At 37.3% G+C, this 20,325-nt stretch overlaps 1 long non-coding RNA gene across 2 annotated transcripts; it reads right to left on the bottom strand.

Moving 5' to 3' along the window:
• Positions 1–808: 808 nt before the first annotated feature.
• On the bottom strand, positions 809–5,981 carry LOC125246053. Of its 2 annotated transcripts, none has more exons than XR_007179696.1 (2): positions 2,580–5,981; positions 809–1,693 (listed from the first exon to the last, which is right to left on the bottom strand). It is a non-coding gene; the product is annotated as an uncharacterized LOC125246053 (long non-coding RNA). The 2 variants fall into 2 exon arrangements; XR_007179697.1 differs by having other exon boundaries at positions 809–1,466.
• Between the last annotated feature and the right edge of the window lie 14,344 nt (positions 5,982–20,325).

The following is a 20,325-nucleotide window of genomic DNA, read 5'->3' as shown; positions in this document are numbered from 1 at the left end:
GTATTTCAAAATTAATGTCAGGAGCACTTTATCCTGTATAATTTGATTGGAAATGGCATTAATGCAGAGGATAAAGGGTAATTGTGCTTTCATTTGTGTTTTTGGTGTGATTGGTATGCATCATTTAAAGGGAAAAAACCCAAAAATGAAAATTTTGTCATCATTTACTCACCCTCAAGTAGTTCCAAACCTGTATGAATTTGTTCTGCTGTACACAAAGGAAGATATTCAGAAGAATCTCAGTAACCAAACTGACATCACCCCCCATTGACTACTATAGTATTTATTTTTCCTGTTGTTGTAGTCAATGGGGGGTGATGTCAGTTTGGTTACTGAGATTCTTCTGAATATCTTCCTTTGTGTACAGCAGAACAAATTCATATAGGTTTGGAACTACTTGAGGGTGAGTAAATGATGACAAAATTTTCATTTTTGGGTGAACTATCACTTTTTTTATTTTTCAAAACACTAACTGCATAGTGGTTAAGAGAGTCAGACTTGTAACCCAAAGGTTGTGGGTTCGAGTCTCAATATGGCAGGAATTGTCGGTGGGGGGAGTGAATATATAGCCCTCTCTTCCACCCTCAATACCACAACTGAGGTGAGACCTTTGAGCAAGGCACCAAACCCCCAACTGCTCTCTGGGTGCCGCAGCAAAAATTGGCTGCCCACTGCTGTGTGTGCACTTGGATGGGATAAATGCAGAGCACAAATTCAAAGTATGGGACACCATACTTGGCTATGCATCACTTTTTTTTTTCTCATAATATTCATGTATTACTAAACAAAATGTACATGATATACAAAATATGTGTAAAATGTTTTATTTTAATGATGCAGAGATCATTTAAACAGTTACTGTCACAGTAAAAATAAAACAGTGACAGTGGGTACAATATGTGGTAGGGGAGTGCAATATATGTCTTTGTTAATAGTCTTTCATGCCATCCAAGATGTACTATATTACTTTCTTCATATAAACACTGCTTTTTAAGAAAATAATCAATCTCTGTGAGTCCATATTCAAGTAGATTGTAGCATGCAGTTAGTCAGAAGCGATGGTAAATAGTTACCTATTGTTTTACTTCACTGGGGTTGTATAGATAACTGTCACAGTCACTGTGTGTGGTTTTTAAAGTGTAACCTTTTTAAAATACATATTCATTTGCATTACATGGACTCAGAGATGGGTTATCTTAATTCTTGTTTATCCAAGATCAGCATCGAGTAATAGGAGTAAAGTACAACATCTTATTTATTTCTGAGCTGTGTTTGTTTTAATCTAGAGCGCTAAAGAAAGTAAAATATTTGCATAATATTAGGTGTCTGAAGATCAAGATCCCAGTCATTCAAAGGTGATATGTCTGAACGAAATAAATTCTTCTCTGATGGATATCTGGTACTTCCACTCCATCCTCTGGGTCAGCAGCAGAATTTTGCTTGTGAAAACGCTGCTCCACTCCCTGCTAAATGTGAAAGGAGAAGTATTAACGATACAAACCGCTTTGAACTCCTATGTAACAAATTGAAGACTTATTCATTTGTTTGAAAATAATAGTTTATCAGTTAGCCGGTTTGAAAAGTTTTTCTGACTACAAAATAAAAATTGTTATTATTATCATTACACAATGAGAATTATCTTATTATTTACTCAACCTCCTTATGTTCTTGATCAGCTTTTTGCAAACATGATCTAAACGGAAAAAGATTTTAATTGTATAACCAGGTCATGTAACGATTGGGCTAAATCAATACAACACTGCTGTTGTGGACTCTCAGGGTGCGTTCACACTTGTAGTTCGGTTCGTTTGGTCCGGACCAAAGAAGAAAAAAAAACATTTAGTCCTGGTCCGGTTAGCGTTCAGATTGGCAATTTTATCACCGAACCAAAAGATACCGAACCATAAGGCATAGGGATACATTCACAACGTGATTGGTCAGATTTTATGACGTATTGCCTATTTTGAGACGGAACTTACCTAACATCCAAAACAATGCTGTTTTCTGAGGTAAATGCACTCGTTGTGTATGCGTAGCGGTGCGTAGCCTGCATGTGATGGTATTTTGGCCAGCTGGGAACTCGTGAAGAGCTTATAAAACGTGTAAAGTAGTCAAATCAGCGGCGGGAATCCATCCGTCACACACACAAATGATCTGCTGCGTGGAGATGCGCGTCTGATGCCTGTGATGGGCAAACTCGCAACTATGACGAGAAAAACCGACATGCGTGAGGATTCTGTCCTTTTTAGGGTCTCGTCTTCCTGTTTTTGGTTCGGTTACATGTCTTTGGTCCGTGTTGCGTTCATATATCATTTGAACCGCACCAGAGTTCGTTTGGAAGCGGACCGAGACCCATCTTTTCAGCGGTCTCGGTCCGCTTGTTTGGTGCGCACCAGGGTTCGGATGGCAGCGTTCACATATGTTCAAATGAACCGCACTAACCGAGCAATCGCACCAGGGTTCGTTTTAATCGAACCAAACATGACAAGTGTGAACGCACCCTCAGAGAGCTCTGAAATACCTCTCCACCTGAAAAGCAATACTTTTTTGGATTACTTTAACTTTAAAAAATGACTTACCTCGAGTTTCTATCATGATAACGACAACGATTGATGATATCATTCGTCTGTGCTTTTCCATAACTCCTCTCAACAATGCTTTTGGATCTGATAAATGCGTTGGCTAGCAGCAAATAAATAGAGATGAAATTCAAAAACAAAACTCCAAACTTTATATCGCTAAATGAAATGGGAAGCCGCAAATAACTAACAAATAAATAACTAAAGCTTTTTTATGACGTGACTCTCCTATGACTAAACAGGTTCAGAGTAGGTCCAGCTCAAACAACGTTTCAAAGGTTTGGATCCAATAGCAAGACAATTTTGCTTTTTACGTCCAAGTGGAACTCATGCAACTATAAGCTGCGTGCTTGTGGAGTGATCTAAAGCTTTTTTTAACCAACCCAACCAACACTGTTGACCCATCCCTTACACCTTACCCCTACCCTTAAACCCATACCACCAAACCTGTACCTAACCTTACCCACATCCCACCTCAATAGCAGCAAAAGTGATTTTCAATTCAATATGAACCCAATAAGTACATTGTACTTACTTTTTGATGTAAGTACATAGTATTAAGGCCACTTAATATTAAGTGGAGCCCTTTTTCCTAAACCGAAACTAATAAAAACCTGCCCGAGAAGGACAGACTTTCCTAACTTATGATTCTCAGTAGCCTATTGAGAGCAAGCGAGCACGACAGATGGACATTGTGCGCACAAAAATGCTAGGAGAAAGGGGCGTTTGGGTATTTGTTAAAGGCAAAATGCTTCATTGCATTCCTTCTCAAGAGAATACTTATCTTCCTCCTCCTACTTCTCCGCCTCAAAAACATTAAAGAAGTCTTATTTCAAACTTTTGATCGCCAGTCTGTAAAATAATGCGTGTGAACTATTAGAAAATTATATGTTTTACACTTTACGGGACATAGGTTATATGAAAGCTGCTGGTTTTGCCATGCAGTTTAAGTTTGAGAATATTTCGAGTTTTATGATTGTGAAATTACTGAAGAAATCCTGACAACAGACACACATTCACTTTTATCTGACATGCTGAACACTATAGGTTACGTTAATGTTTCTTTATCCAATGTGTGAAGAATAACAATCCGAAAAGGTCAGAAGTGCGTCCTCGAAATGAATCCCCGTCGTTTAACAGTTTATTATTATTATTTATCGTAAACAGTTGGCAAACATTGCTGTAGGCTATATTGTTTTGTTCAGCTGCTTATGTTATCTCGGCTCGCATTCTACAAGCATTAAATAGTGCAGCGCTGCTCGGTTTCCGTGGACAGTAAATCCCGCCTCCTTTGATTTGATTGGTTATCTCAAACATTTTGACATTGATAAGCGCTTTTAGACAGACTGAGCACACTGATTAGAGTCTTTGTGGGCCGCGCCCGCGCGAACAATTCGTCTGTGCTGACGGAAAGATGGGCCTATGGACTATTTACTACAATTCATTCATACATTTACATTGCAAAGGGCCGGCCCACGTTGTCCAGCGGCCCACAGGGAAAACTCCCGGTACTGCCGATAGCCTTGTCCGCCCCTGGGGGAAATAATGGGCGTCCAGTGCCACAAAACAAGATCACTTACCTTGTAATTATTATTGCTATAGCATCCCGATCGTCTGTTTGAGCCAATCGAGTACACTCCCGAAATGCCCTATTGCAGTCTGTAAGAAACTCTCTCCGCGCCATGTCCTGCTGCTGATGATACTACTACTACTACTTTCTTCCTCGCCGCCAAAAGTTTTTGGTTAAAAGGAAGTTGCGCCAGACTTGAGCACATCGTAACCATTACGTAAGTGCTCGTTCACAATCTCATTAATAATAAAACGATCTGAATCGTGCGTATCACCATATTAATTAGTCATGAGAAGGATTACAAACAGTTACGACAGGCAATGTCAACGTGACACAACACCTTTATTTATTTAAATTATTCATGATATAGTGACCCAAGCACTACACTGAGCTTACCTCATCAATCATCAAAAGTCAACGACATTGACGAAAGGGTGACGCACACACACGGAAGAGCCACTTTTGCAGGAAACCGAATAGATAAATTTGGAATTAGGTGAACATTATGTTTTATTGACAGCACTGGGCGTAATGACAGAAATCAGAGTTGACAATTAAATGGTACTTTCGATGAAAGGAGATAATTACTGAAATGTAATTTCTTACAGATGAGGGAATCGTGAATTGCTGGACAGACGGATGGCTGAAGCACACTGGCTGACTATAGAGATACACACAGGAACAGACTATGGAGAATATCGTTGGAATACATTCTTGAGTTGTTTCCTATACATACATGCTTATTCCGTCTTCTATTTGTTTATATTATTGTAAATAATTTTGTTTTACATTTGTAAATACATTTGTAATACATTTTATTTATCTACACACCACACGTTGTATGTGTTTATTACAAATTCAAACAGTAAAACTGTCACAAAACTAACAGATCTATAAGAACCAATTCTTTTCTTGTATACACACACACCAGCACATGAAAGCAGTATTAAAAATCAGGTAAACAAGAGCAAACCTTTACCAGAAACATGAATATAGTTTACTACAAAAAAAGAGTAAAAAAAAAACAACAACAATGAAGGAGGCCTGCAGATGTTGAGAAGAACCATGGATTCAACATTCATAATGATTTTTCCCTCCATAATGCATAAGAATGTTCTATGATGTAGATGAAATTCTCTAGGCAGATTTAAATTCGTGAGTAAACATTAGTGATTGCAGTACTGTACAACATTTGCTGGATGTTTGTGTAGGCTATGTAATTTTTGGGGGAAGTGGGAAAAGATTATAACAAAACCACTCATTAAAAAACAATAATAAGCATGTACTTTCATTAGTGTATGTCTATAGATGAATATGTTATAAAATCAATAGTGAACACACCTGTAGTTATGATGATATAATTTAGTTTTTAATAAACGTATTACTAGAATAAACTGCAGTGCAGTGAATAATGAAATTTCATCAACATAAGAGTGTTTACTGTGCTGTGTTAATTGTTTTGAGAGCAACAACATTCATTCATTTGAAGACATGTGTTAGGATTAAAATAAATACAAATAAAAAATGTATGCTATAATTATTATGTGTAGCCATAGTTGTAGCCTATTTATGCTCACTGTTCATTTTTAAAGATTTATTTTAGACAAAATCCTGCCATTTGCAATCCTAATCTGCTTGTGCAAGTACACCACACCACCAGGTGGTGGTAAAGTCCCACGTTTTTTATTTCGCAAATGACGTGTTAACACGTAATTACGCGTTAACACGTCATTTGCGCGTTAACACGTAATTACGCGTTAACACGTCATTTGCGCGTTAACACGTAATTACGTGTTAAGACGTCGGTTTCACACGTTTTGGCCCTTTTGGCCTTCCATATAAATGAATTATATTTAAACATACATATTACTTAACTGTGCTAGCGTAAAGTAGCCTTATGTTACAATGCTAGGGTTATTGTTTGTTTTTTAAAGTTAGGCTATATATAATTTCTAAGTGTATGAAGGCTAATTTACACAGCACATATTTATAACTGAACACACACACACAGTGAACAAAGTGAACTTTATTCACTTTCACATAGCCTAATAATGTTTTTGTAATTTGGTGTTTAGTTGGTTGTATAGTTTGTTTATATTGTTCTGTCTCTGTTTTGTTTCCAGGAACATCATATTGGCTGCTGCAGGCTGATGAGTTGAGTTCTATAATAAAATGACTTCATTATATTATTATATTTGTTTTGATATTCATTTTATTTGTTTTATTAATATTTTATTTACCCATAAACATGTCTTTAGGAATCCATAAGTTATAGAGACAAGAATAACTTTGTGAAACCTTTGGGGGCAGTTTCCCAGACAGGGTTTAAATTAAGACAGGAGTAGGCCTTAATCTGCTTAATCGTGTTTTTAAAAATAAAATGGCTTTCTGAAACACAGATTAAGTACAGATTACTATAACAAACAGAAACTGAAACTGATGTGTGAATTTTTTAATTTATTTTTTGCATTAAAATAATTGTCTTTTGGGTTTTTTTATGGCAGTCTTTTTTGCTGCCATTTATGCTTCTCGGTCCCATGCAATTTTAAGATTTTCTTGGTTCATTCCATATAGGCGACCTCTGTCACGGTTTGTTTTACAGTTTTTTCAAATTGCTTAGACACTAAAAGTGTGACTTGAGGCTCACTCACTGAAACCATTCACTCATGTACAGAGTCTTAAGACCAAGTCTGCAAAACTACAAGCACATTATATGCTTTACACACAGTTTGCAATTGAAAAACAACCTTTTTGCAAAACTCTAAACAGTTCTCCACATTAGATATGTCATTCAAAACTAACAAAACCTTTTTTTGTCGGGGGTGGTGCATTGCCATTTACTGATGACCTATACAGCCAATGATCATGTGTGAAAACACTTTTACATAAATTGATCACTTAGAAATCAAAACTCAGGTTTGAGAAAGAAAGAATATGCATACAAGCTACAATATATATTGTTTCATAGTAGCTTCAGTAACAAATTCAAAACAAATTCTGCTGCAAAGTGGCTCTAACAAGCCAATATAGTGTCAATATAAGTGACTTCAGTGTTGATTCAGTTCAGTTGATTTCAGTTCAACTGTAAAATTCCTCAGTTGTGCATATTTGTGTGTAGTTATACTCAAAAACAACATTTTTGGAAGAGTTAAAATAGTTTTGCACAAAGTGTTGCTTTTGCAAGAGATGTCTGATGTTTTTCATGTTGTGTGTTTTGTGTGTAGAGTTACACGAAATGGAGCCATATTTTCAGAAATTCTGTGTAAGCAATTAGATAAAACTGTAAATGAATCCTGTTTATATTAGTTCAGGACTCATAGTCCAGGTGTTAGTAATCTGTGCTTAATCTTTGTTCCAGACAGCAATTTTTAACCCATGATTAACTATTCATTAAGGCCTACTCTTGGCATAATTTAAACCCTGTCCAGGAAACCACCTCTTGAAAATCTGCATTGATAATTCATAAAATGTGGTGTGAGCTCAATTTAAATCACAATTACAGACAAACACACATTTATGATTAATAGCCATTTAGAAATCATTCACAGTGCAGGGTGGTAAAATAAAGTGAACCACTGCATTTATTAACTGTTGATCCTCAGAAAATCCTGTATCACAATTTTTTTTAATAGCTGCCTTTAAGGGTTTCTACCAATTTTGGACCATCACTTCTCACAACTTTGTTTCATTTGATCAGTATTTCTGTGTTGTCTTGATTTCATCCATCTTTTGGTTTTGCCATAGCATCTCAGTTGGCTTGAGGTATAGGAAAAAATAATTTTGGTATGTAAATTATGTTTTACTTGATTTATTTGTGTGCTTTGGTTCATTGTCTTGTTGCATCACATAACCTCTCTAAAGATTGAAGACATGAACTGCTGTCCTGAAATTCCCCTGTAAATTGTTCAAGAAAATGCATGACTTCAAAGCAGCATTAAACCATGTTTCACAGTGGGGTATATAAATGAATTATATTTAAAAATATACATCATTATATGCATGCAGTTTATTTAGTCCTACCTAAATTGCTGCTGGATCCATAATAGTAAATAAACATATTTGTCATATAATTTCACTTAAATACAAAAAAACTTCCAGTACATGCATGCAATGACCAGTTAAAACATACAGATCATCCATTAAGTGCCTGCTGACCTTTTGTGGAAAAAAAATTACATAAAAAGATTATTGCCAGGAACATCATATTGGCTGCTGCAGGCTGATGGGTTCTATAATAAAATGACTTCATTATATTTAAAATATGTTTTGATATTCATTTTATTTGTATTATTAATATTTTATTTTATTTTATTTTACCCATAAACATGTCTTTAGGAATCCATAATTTATAGAGACAAGAATAACTTTGTTAAACCTTTGGGGGCAGTTTCCCAGACGGTTTAAATTAAGACAGGAGTAGGCCTTAATCTAAGAGTCATGATGGTTTCAGCTGTTGACTTTTGTATCGGAGAAAGAACGCAGGACAACTTAAAAGGGCATGACAAATCATGACATAAGGCTGACATCACACACAAAACGTACCAATGTTCCCTCGATGTTTGTATACGTGCATACCAGCATACCATTACGACATCCTTCATGAATAAACATGACATCTGATGTTTGTATACGTATATACCAACCAGGCCATACGTACCATCGCGTCACATATGCAAATATAGTCTCAAATACAACAATTTCATTGGCTGCTGTGTGTGTTGTCGCGTTGACGTGGACAAACAGTGCATGTTGACACGGTCAAAACTGATAGACATTTGGCCCCATTCGCGTTCCATATTACAGCGCATGTTCTCGAGACTCCGCTATGGAAACAGAGCTGCTAAAATGCAGTGATGCACAAATGAGCTTCTCTACTACTTATTGTGAAATTGATTTCTTTATGTTTGCTATTAGTATTCTCCACACTGCAAAATCCTTATGTGTTTATTCAACTATGTGTGGGTCTATCAAAATACAGGACAAATCGCGTCCCGTATTAATTTGATACAGGACGCATCATTTTACTTGTAAATACGGGACGGGTGGCAACACTAGCCAATACTGCATTATTATTACCACAACAACATTCTCAAAACATCTAAAAATGTTTTAGGTAAAATGTTCTAGCTTTAATACGTCACATTACAAGAATGTTTTATACAGAACATTTCATCACCTCAGGCCTCAATGATGATCATATAGCGTTCTCCTAATGTGGCTGAGAGAATGTTCTTCCTTTGTTTTATTTATTGAAACATTGTGCCAATTTTTTATTTACAACATTGTATAATCTGTTACCTCAACAACATCCTCAAAATGTTGCAGGTAGAATGTTCTAGCTTTGTTTACACAACATCATAGGAACATTTTCTGAAATTATAAACATTATATTCAAATGTTTTCTTTAAAACAATAATAAAAAAAAATAGGACTCATAGGAGCGTTTACTAAAGTGGCGCCCCTATCGACAACAGGACACTTTCATTTAAATTCATGAAATACAACCCATAGGAGCGTTTGCTTTATTTTAATGCATTGTTCCCTTTTATCTGCGTCATATTTCGGGTTTCGCATAGCTCAACTGGCAGAGCATTGCAGTAACAATATGCAGTCATGTGATCATGCGAGCGTGGGTTCGATCCCAAGGAACACATGTGCTCATAAAGAGTAAATGCACTATAAATCATTAATAAAAATTAGTTTTGGTAAATGGAAATAGGACAAATGATGGCAAAAGTCCACACACTGCATTTACGTCATTTCATGACGACAGACGTAACAAGACAGTGTCATTATTTTTACGGCCACTAGAGGGTGCATGACTTAAACGTAAATATAGGTCGTAATATGGTGCTTAAAAAACTACCTATAGGGTCGTTTTTTTTGGAGGACAGTCTAGGTAAAACTATATGCTCTGATGCTCTGTTAAGCCTAATGATTTTTTTCGTGTTTTTTCCTTTTTTTTTTCCCTCTTCTCCTTCGCGACTTTTGTAATTACGCTTACACCTGCAACGACACCAGCCTTTGCGACTATAGATAGTCCTCCAGTAGCCGCTGCTGCTCCAATGACAACTGCCCCGACTGCAACTGCACCGGCTCCCAGTGCCACCTTCTTCATGATCTTCTTTTGTTTTTTCTTCTTCAGTTTCTTCTCTTCCAGGTGTTGTCTCCACTTTTCCTCATCCTTACTCTTATTTTCTTTACATGCTGGTGGCAAAAGGACAATGTTAATTGTACCACAGCAGAAAGTTTTGTGAGTAAGTAATCTCATCTATTCTGAGATTAATGTGTAGAAAGGAAGCATGCTTGTGCTGAAATACACTTTTTTTTCTTCTTCTTTTTTTGTAGCCTACAGTACGCTGAAAAAAATGGCAAGTGACATTACTAAAATTTTGAATTAGAAAAATTGAAATAGTATGTACTTGTAAAACATACACCAATAATCTTTGTTTTATTTTTATTTTTTAATTACAGTGTAAGTGACAACCTATTTAAACATAAATTGGCCATAAGAGCACATTCAGGTGTACAAATGAGACAAATGAGGTATTTACAAGTTTTAATCACTTGTATTCATGTATCCACATACCAGAGGTCTGGGGTGTTGGGTCCTGTTGGGAGGATTTGCTATTGCGTTGGGCCCCCTTTCTGACCAGGGTCCTTGAAGTCGTGCTAACCTTCTCCTCCTCCATTACGGTGTCCCTTCCAGAGGTCTGTTCTTGGCACTTATCATCACCTGAGGGCACATCTTTATTCCCTGAGGGTAAATCTTCATCATCTGAGGTTTCCTCTTCTGATTCTATAAGTTTACAATTCATGCAGGGGGGGAAAAAATTGAATTAGATTTACACTAGGGCTGCCAACGTTAAAGCGTCAACACATGCAATTAATTCAAAATCCTTTACGCGTAAAAATAATTTGATGCTGCATTAACGTGAAAAAATTACAGAAGCATGTGAAATTGCATCATAACATCATTTACGTCATGTTAGATGATCTTAAATGCTGATTATATCAGAGATGGCAGAGAGAATTATTCATTCCAGTGTCTGTTTCCCTTCAAAACACGAACTCTCTGTCATATTGTGTCATTGTATCTGAAGAGTGCGAGTCCTCCAACATCATGCTGTTCCTGTCTGAACAGAACGTCGAAACATCCCACAGCTGTGTGGCCAGATGATATGAAAACTGTTTCTCGGCTGGATAAAGCAAACCAGCTTCTTGCTAGTAAAGTTTTGATGGATGAGGATTGCAGTCAAAGTAAAGATGATTGCGTTGACGTACAGAAGCACGCGTGAGGCCGTTATATTGATGCTCAAACAAATCATGTATGAGTGCTCTCGACGCACTGATCGCCAGGGGCGGACTTAACCAATAAGCGAGGTAAGCAGCTGCCATTAGCCGTTAGGACCCCGGGAAATTAGGGGGCCACCAACAAATACCAAAAATCCTATATATATCATGTATTATTCGTTTTCTATATTGTATGGCCTGTCTATTACCATTAAGATTTTAACATTATTATATTTGATTCTTGAACAGCATAAACACAGTTCACACAGCTAATATAACCCTCAAAATGGATCTTTACAAGATGTTCGTCATGCATGCTGCATGCATACATCAGATCATGTGAGTATAGTATTTATTTGGATGTTTACATTTGATTCTGAATGAGTTTTGATAGTGCTCCGTGGCTAACGGCTAATGCTACACTGTTGGAGAGATTTATAAAGAATGAAGTTGTGTTTATGAATTATACAGACTGCAAGTGTTTAATAATGAAAATAGCGACGGCTCTTGTCTCCGTGAATACAGTAAGAAACGATGGTAACTTTAACCACATTTAACAGTACATTAGCAATATGCTAACAAAACATTTAGAAAGACTATTTACAAATATCACTAAAAATATCAAGATATCATGGATCATGTCAGTTATTATTGCTCCATCTGCCATTTTTCGCTATTGTTCTTGCTTGCTTACCTAGTCTGATGATTCAGCTGTGCACAGATCCAGACGTTAATACTGCCTGCCCTTGTGTAATGCCTTGAACATGAGCTGGCATATGCAAATATTGGGGGCGTACATATTAATGGTCCCGACTGTTACGTAACAGTCGGTGTTATGTTGAGATTCACCTGTTCTTCGGAGGTCTTTTAAACAAATGAGATTTATATAAGAAGGAGGAAACAATGGAGTTTGAGACTCACTGTATGTCATTTCCATGTACTGAACTCTTGTTATTCAACTATGCCAAGATAAATTCAATATTTAATTCTAGGGCACCTTTAAAAAAGAAGATGAAAAAAAGAATGTGGCTAAACTCCCAAAAGTCACAATTACTCATTAATATGAGTGAAAAGATTAGCCAATCGTGTGTAGTCTACAGCAGCCATGGCTCATCTGTATGGGCAGCTGGGAGCAGAGCCCCACCAAAATATTCATCCAAACAGACCACTATATAGACTAAATTAATAATAATTTATGAATGTGTTCAGCGTTCTGTAAAAAAATATATTTTGGATTTTCTAGACTTTTAAGTCATAAAGTGAGCAGGATATATTTAAATGTAGCACATGGATTCGGCAGGCATGAATCATGATACTAAGCAGTGCAGCCGGTCTCAGAGCCCTCGCCAGCTCTACAGCGCCACATGAATTTCACATGTAAATCTGTGGTGAAAAATGGAACTGCAGCACCCTCTCATAGAGTGCCATTTGGGCAGATTTCTGGCTGCCCCGCTTATTTCCACTTGACGTTACCTTGCCAAAGAGTACAGAACTCAAGAGGCGACACTTTGATACTTTTTGGGTAACAGCCACTAGATGGCGTGGCTGCCATTATGGGGTGAAAATACTAACTGACCATTGAATCCTTCACATCTTACACACCCAAAATCGGCGAATTTCACTGCCAAGTCAGAAGCGCAAAAGAAAATTTTTCAAATGCAATCATCAGTAAATTTTATGGCTCCTACAGTAAATGTTGTATTGTGTTTTAAATGTTTTATTTTACCAGTTGTGGAATCCAAACATTTAAGCCATCTGAGGTAACGTAGTTAGCCTTCTTTATTGAGTATTTCCATTTTATGCAACTTTACACATTTATGAATAGTAAATTAATAATTAATAAATTTAAGATCATCATGTTTGCAGCAAACAATATATTTCAGACCTTGTGGAGTAATAGTGATAATAGTATCTATGTCTTAATTGAAATATGTTTTAATGGATCACGCTACAAACATAATGATCTTATATGATGATGCATTGCTGTGTCCGTTATCACATAATTCACACTTTTGGACACTTTTGCTTTAACGGACATTAGACAACACTGCAAAATCAAGCTGTTATATTCATATATTTATTGTCCAACATTCACAATTTTTCTGAAGTCCTCAATTTAATTTCATATGTTGGTATTAATTCAGTGTTTATAAGCCTTTTAAAGAATTTTAATCCAAACTGACTGTGTTTCTAGAGAGCAAAGGTTTTGTAATAAAAGTGGAAGACTTAAACACAAAGTGTGTAAAATAAACTGTTAAAAGGATTTGATGATCACTAGTGATAGTATTTTATTCTGTGTTGTCATCATTCAGGTTGGATTTCAGCTTTAATGTACGTTTTTTTTTAACAAAGCAGCTGATATTGCCATAGAAACTAGTGGACTGACAACTCGCTTTCACCCCAAAATGGTGGAAACGCAGGGTCGCTGCTGGGCGCCGGTGTTGCAATGGAATGTTCTATTGACTGTCGCTTCTTGTTAGTGTATATTTTTTGACTAAGATGATATAAGTCTGCTTCAGATATGTGTCTGCATCAGGTCAGTAACTAGTTGGCATGTCTGTTCTTCCTATGTGGAGTAGCGTATTAAATTAATGAGAGTATAAATCCTTTAGTTTAAATGTACACAGTAGTGATACAGTAGTTCTCTTGTTTTTGTGTTATGTTTTTCTGAGAATAGACATGACTATTTTCTTCACTGGAATCCCTACATAACTTAACATTCTAAAACAACATTCGGACGGAATAAATACTACATTTAGGCAGTTACAAGCATTTGTTGTGTGTACTGAATCTGTCAGTCATCATTAGAGCGCCACCCTCAGGCTGAATGACGTAAGGACATTAGAATTCTGCCAAAAGTGTGTATGATGTGTTCAGCGATTAGCTTACAAAATGTTTACCATAAACTAGCGCTAAGACCCAGAATCTGCCCTACCTAAATTTACGGCCAGGAGCCTCTACTGGTTACAGTATTTATTAATTAAAAAATTTTGGTTGTGAATTTAAGTTTATTTATTTGTGAATTAAATTGTATTTAATTTTACATTGAGAAAATAAAGGTTCCATGTTACAGTTATTTTTAACATGCAGTTTATTTACAAATGTAGAAAAAAAAAACAATAGAAAAAAAAATATAGAAAAAGAGTGTTTTAAGTTCAGAGTTTGACTGTTGATGCCCCATACCTGGAATCGCTGAGCTCGCCCTTCTGATCGCACAATGTATTTCTGCACAGACACATTTCAGTACATTCACGCTGTTTTCAAACAAATTCAGGATAATGTTTGGATTTGTCCTGTGTATGTTTCTGTGTACTTCAGTATATATGCAGGTCAAGGCTGTTGGTTTAGTTTTTTTTGGCACCTCCATGTGGTTCTGTTCAGTATCGCAACTTGACTTGTCTAAAATTTAAACAAGCTCTTTGCACATACACTGTGAATTCTGACTTTTTTTTTCTTCTTCTTTTTTTTCTGTTTTTTTTTTTTTTTTTCTGAAATGTTTTTCTGAATGTTTAGGGGTGCTTTGGTGTAGCCTACATAAATGTATGAATTATATGAAATCATATCATTTGGTTATTTGGTGTCCTTTTTTTGGAAAGACATCTAAATTTACCTTGAAAAAAGCTGAAAAATACAGTTTTGTGAAAATCACACTTGGTTTCTAATGGTTTACTTTGCTGGATATAGGCAATGATGGCAATATGGATGTGTTAAACAAGATAAATGGTGTATACTTAATTTTACGATAAGTGTGCGATTAATCTCGATTAAAAATGTAATCTATTGACAGCCCTAATTTATATACATTCTTTGTTCAATTTAAGTTTCTTTAGTTAATACAACTTAATTGTGGATAGACAACAGTTTAATTAAATCCAGCACAATATTTTTTGAGTACAAAATGAGAAAAACTGAGTCAAATTAAGTGTCTAACACAAGAAAATAAGACATTTATTTCATGTCATATCAAAAACAACCATCACACTGACACTTGTTTTCATGTCTATTTAAGCTATAAATAGGCAAGGCAAGGCAAGGCAATTTTATTTGTATAGCACATTTCATACACAATGGTAATTCAAAGTGCTTTACATAAAGAAGAATAATAAAGATAAAACATAAGGAATAACAGTAAAACAGATAATTTTGCTATCTGGATGGAAGAGCTAGGAAGTCTTAGGGAGTTTTGTGTTGTTGTTGCCGTCAGAGTGGATCTAAACCTCACACGACAGGACCGCTCTCTAGCGACCTGTTAAGGCACTTCAAACTGATAAACAAAGTTTCAATCTCCTCTTTTGCCAAGACACCTCAAACCGCGCCACACAGCCCTAAACCCCCTTCCGGAGATATCTTATCTATGCAACACAGTTCAAATTTCCCCTTTGGAAATTTCCCCTTTGGAAAGTGTCCTGACTGTAATCCAGAGATATCTTAACCATCCATCACATCTCAAATTTCCCCATGGTTTGTCCAAATTTACCAAATTTTAACCTAATCACAAATGCTTTCTTCCTAATTCTCCCAACTTTTTCAAACAGACAGCAATATTTAAAATGCATTAAAAATATATAAAAGAAATAACAAGATAAAATACATTAAAATGAAATAAAAACAGGAAAAATTATTAAAAGAATAAAGAGATAATACATATAAAATAAAGTGCAATCAGTTCGGACATAGCACAGTGCTCAATCTGCAAATGCATAGGTAAAAAGATGTGTTTTGAGTCTTGATTTGAATGTGGCTACTGTTGGAGCACACCTGATCTCTTCTGGAAGCTGGTTCCAGCTGCGACTGGCGTAACAGCTAAAAGCAGACTCTCCCTGCTTTGAGTGAACCCTGGGTATTTCTAAGTGACATGATCCTGATGATCTGAGTGATCTGTTAGGTTTATATTCTGTGAGCATATCCGTAATGTATTGGGGTCCTAGGCCATTGAGTGATTTATAAACAAGTAACAGTACTTTAAAATCAATTCTAAATGCAACTGGAAGCCAGTGCAAGGACCTGAGGACTGGTGTGATGTGTTCATGTTTTCTGGTTCTGCTCAGAATCCTGGCAGCAGTGTTTTGTACGAGCTGCAGCTGTCTTATGGTCTTTTTGGGAAGGCCAGTGAGGAGTCCATTACAATAATCCACCCTGCTGGTGATGAAAGCATGAACAAGTTTCTCTAAGTCTTGACTGGAGACAAAGCATCTAATTCTTGCAATATTTTTGAGATGATAATATGCTGATTTAGTTATTGTCTTTACATGGCTACTGAAACTCATATCTGACTCCAAAATCACACCAAGATTCCTGACTTGATTTTTAGTTGCTTGACCCCTAGAGTGAAGGTACGTGTTCACTTTGAGAACTTCATCTTTGTTTCCAAACGCAATGACTTCAGTTTTGTCTTTGTTTAACTGAAGGAAGTTTTGGCACATCCAATTTTTAATTTCATCAATGCATTGGTACAGGGAGTCAATGGGGCTGTAGTCGTTAGGTGATAACGCAAGGTAAATCTGGGTGTCATCTGCATAGCTGTGATATGCAATTTGGTTCTTTCTCATTATTTGGCTCAGTGGTAGCATATATAGGTTGAACAGGAGGGGTGCAAGTATTGAACCTTGAGGGACTCCGCATGTCATGGATGTCCACTCAGACTTATGGTCACCGATACTCACATAATAACCTCTCCCTTCTAAGTATGACCTGAACCATTTAAGAACCATCCCAGAAAGCCCAACCCAGTTTTCCAGCCTGTCAAGAAGAATGTTGTGATCCACAGTGTCAAACGCAGCACTGAGGTCGAGTAGAACCAGCACTGATAATTTACCTGCATCTGTGTTTAGGCGAATATCATTTATTATCTTTATGAGTGCTGTCTCTGTGCTGTGATGCGGTCGGAAACCAGATTGAAAGTTGTCAAAGTACCCATTCAAACTTAAGAATTTGTTCAGCTGATTGAAAACAACTTTTTCAATGATCTTGCCTATGAAAGGAAGATTTGAGATTGGTCTGTAGTTGCTCAATATGGTGTTATCCAGATTGCTCTTTTTCAGGAGGGGCTTAACAACTGCAGTTTTCAGGGATTTTGGAAAAGTCCCAGAGAGAAGTGAGGCATTTACCACTTCTAGGAGATCTGCTTCTAAACAGTTAAACACGCTTTTGAAAAAAGATGTGGGAAGGGTGTCAAGGGCACAGATTGATGTTTTAAGGTGCTGTACTATTTCTTCCAAAATTTTACTATCAATTGCTTCAAAAACAGACATAATGGCTACTTTCTGAGGTTGTGATCTGATCTGTTTTACCCCAGTGCAGCTCAAGGATGTGCTGATCGCCTTTCTGATATTATTAATTTTCTCAGAGAAGAAGGAAGCAAACTCACAACATTTGCTGTCTGAGAGCATTTCACTGGGAATCTGACTTGGGGGGTTTGTTAGTCTCTCTACAGTAGCAAAAAGAGTGCGGGTGTTGTTTAAGTTTCTGTTTATAATATTTGAGAAGAAGGTCTGTCTAGCTTTCCCTAGTTCCACATTGAAAGCATGAAGGTTATTTTTATAGATGTTATAGTGGATTTCAAGTTTTGTCTTTCGCCACATCCGCTCAGCTTTTCTGCATTCTCTTTTCATATTTTGCACTGTTGTTGAGTTTCTCCATGGTGCTTTTTGCCTGCCACTCTTCTTCCTGACTTTCACAGGAGCAATGTTATCAATAATGTTCTGTACTTTTGAGTTAAAAGAATCAAAGAGAAAATCAACAGAGTCTGCAGATATGCTTAGTGTTAAAGATATAGCCTTCATAAACAGAGCACTAGTATTCTCATTTAAGCATCGCTTTTTGACCGAGATAGATCTAGCTTCAACAGTCAGAGAGATCAATAGATCAAAGAAAATACAGAAATGATCAGATAGTGCTACATCCTTAATGACAATGGATGAAATGTTTAGACCCTTACTAATAATTAAATCTAGTGTATGTCCACGATTGTGTGTGGGTCCATGTACATGCTGAGTCAGATCAAAAGTATGCAAAACTGTTAGAATTTCTTTTGCCATATTGGATTCTGCATTTTCTATGTGGATGTTAAAGTCCCCATTAATAGCAAAACAGTCAAACTCTGAGGAAATTGCTGATAACAGTTCTGTAAAGTCCTCCACAAAGGCTGGAGAGTATTTTGGAGGCCTGTAAATAACTATAAGTAGAATGCGAGGAGCACCTTTTAACACAATACCCAAGTATTCGAAAGACAAGTAATCACCAAATGACACTTGCTTGCATTGATAGACATCTTTAAATAGAGCAGCAACACCTCCACCTCTCCTAACAGCTCTGCAGACACTCATAAAAGTAAAGTTAGGAGGGGCTGTTTCATTCAGGATTGTTGCACTGCAGCTATCTTCAAGCCATGTTTCATTTAGAAGCATAAAATCTAGGTTGTTTGTGGTTATTAAGTCATTGACTAGAAGTGATTTATTTTTAAGTGAGCGGATGTTTAAAAGTGCTAACTTAACAGTCTTACTTTCTGTCTCTACAGTAATCTTAGTTTGACGTGTAATAGGTAGCAGATTAAATGGGTTTGCCAAACGGTTTGAAAAGGCCTTAGGCTTTCTATAACGTAATAAAACAGAAATAGAGAAAGCTACAGGCACACTGGGTTCCCGCTTGTTCTGTAAACAATTGATAAAGTCACTGTTATCGTAGCGGGGACCCGACACACATCACTGAGAGCTGTTATCGGTTGTTTTTGATTCACCTAGAACAGATGGAGGAGGGTGAGGGCCCTGGCGTTGTGGCAGGGGCCGAAGAGCTCTCGCAGGAGGAGGGGGTGGCCGAGCTGGGCCCACAGGCTTTGGTGGTTTCGGGCTTGACGCTTTTTTGTTGATATCTGGGGGCTCGCAGCAAAACAGTGGGAGAGTTTGGTTCCAGCATACACCAGTTCTTCCATTTTCTCTGAAAAGCACAGAAGAGGGGATGCTGGAGAGAGGGATAACGTGTCCGGTGAGAGGGGCTGTTGCTCTGGTGTTACCGGAGGCTGTAATATGCTGTCCTGGCTTCCCTGGCTGTTTTCCCAAAAGTCGTCCTTGGGTGCTGAATCTTGGAGCAGTTCTAACACGTCACTGTCTCTTGGTGAGCTCTGTGGGCAGGGCTCAGTTAGGATTGTGTCCGTGAGCAGTGGTTGTTGTGGCTGCATGGTGTTATCATTGAGCTTGTGGGAAGTGTCAACCGCATGTCCATTCAGCTGCTGAAGTGAAGTCCTGTGGTCAGTTGTACTCTGTCCAGGTGTGTTTGTGCCATTCAGGTTGAGTGGATTTGCACACACTGCTGAAGGATGATGGAGGCAGAAGTAGATATTGTCCTTTAGCACTCTTGAGCCCAGTTTGTTTGGGTGCAGGCCATCATGAGTGAACAATTGTCTCTGACTCCAGAACAGATTGAAGTTGTCGATGAAGTTCAGTCCTTTTAAGTTGCAGGTTTTTTGCAGCCATGTGTTAAGTCCAAGCAACCGTGTAAATCTATTTGTTCCTCTTGCTGGGAGTGGTCCACTGATGAACGACTGAACTTTTAGTCTTTTAAGCATTTCAAAAAGTTCATTGAAATCCCTCTTAAGGAGTTCTGACTGCTCCTTCCGAATATCATTCTTCCCCACATGAATGATTAGTCGATTTGCAGTCTTATATTTCATCAGAATGCTCTTAAGTTCCCTGTTTACATCAGAAACTGTTGCTTGTGGAAGGCAGCATGTAGTTGTATCCCTGCTGCTAATGTTTCTGATAATAGAGTCACCCACTATCAGAGTCCTGGGCTCGGCTGCTCTAAGAGCTGAGTGCCGCTGACTGTTCAACCTTGAGCGGCAGTTAGCATCGGTGTTAGCTGCTGGCTGATTTGATCTGTGTCCGATCA

The sequence above is a fragment of the Megalobrama amblycephala genome, linkage group LG14 (assembly GCF_018812025.1).
Source record: "Megalobrama amblycephala isolate DHTTF-2021 linkage group LG14, ASM1881202v1, whole genome shotgun sequence".
In the NCBI taxonomy this organism is placed as follows: Eukaryota; Metazoa; Chordata; class Actinopteri; order Cypriniformes; family Xenocyprididae; genus Megalobrama; species Megalobrama amblycephala.
The sequence above is the reverse complement of the archived record's forward strand: the minus strand, read 5'-3'. Positions and strand labels throughout refer to the sequence as shown.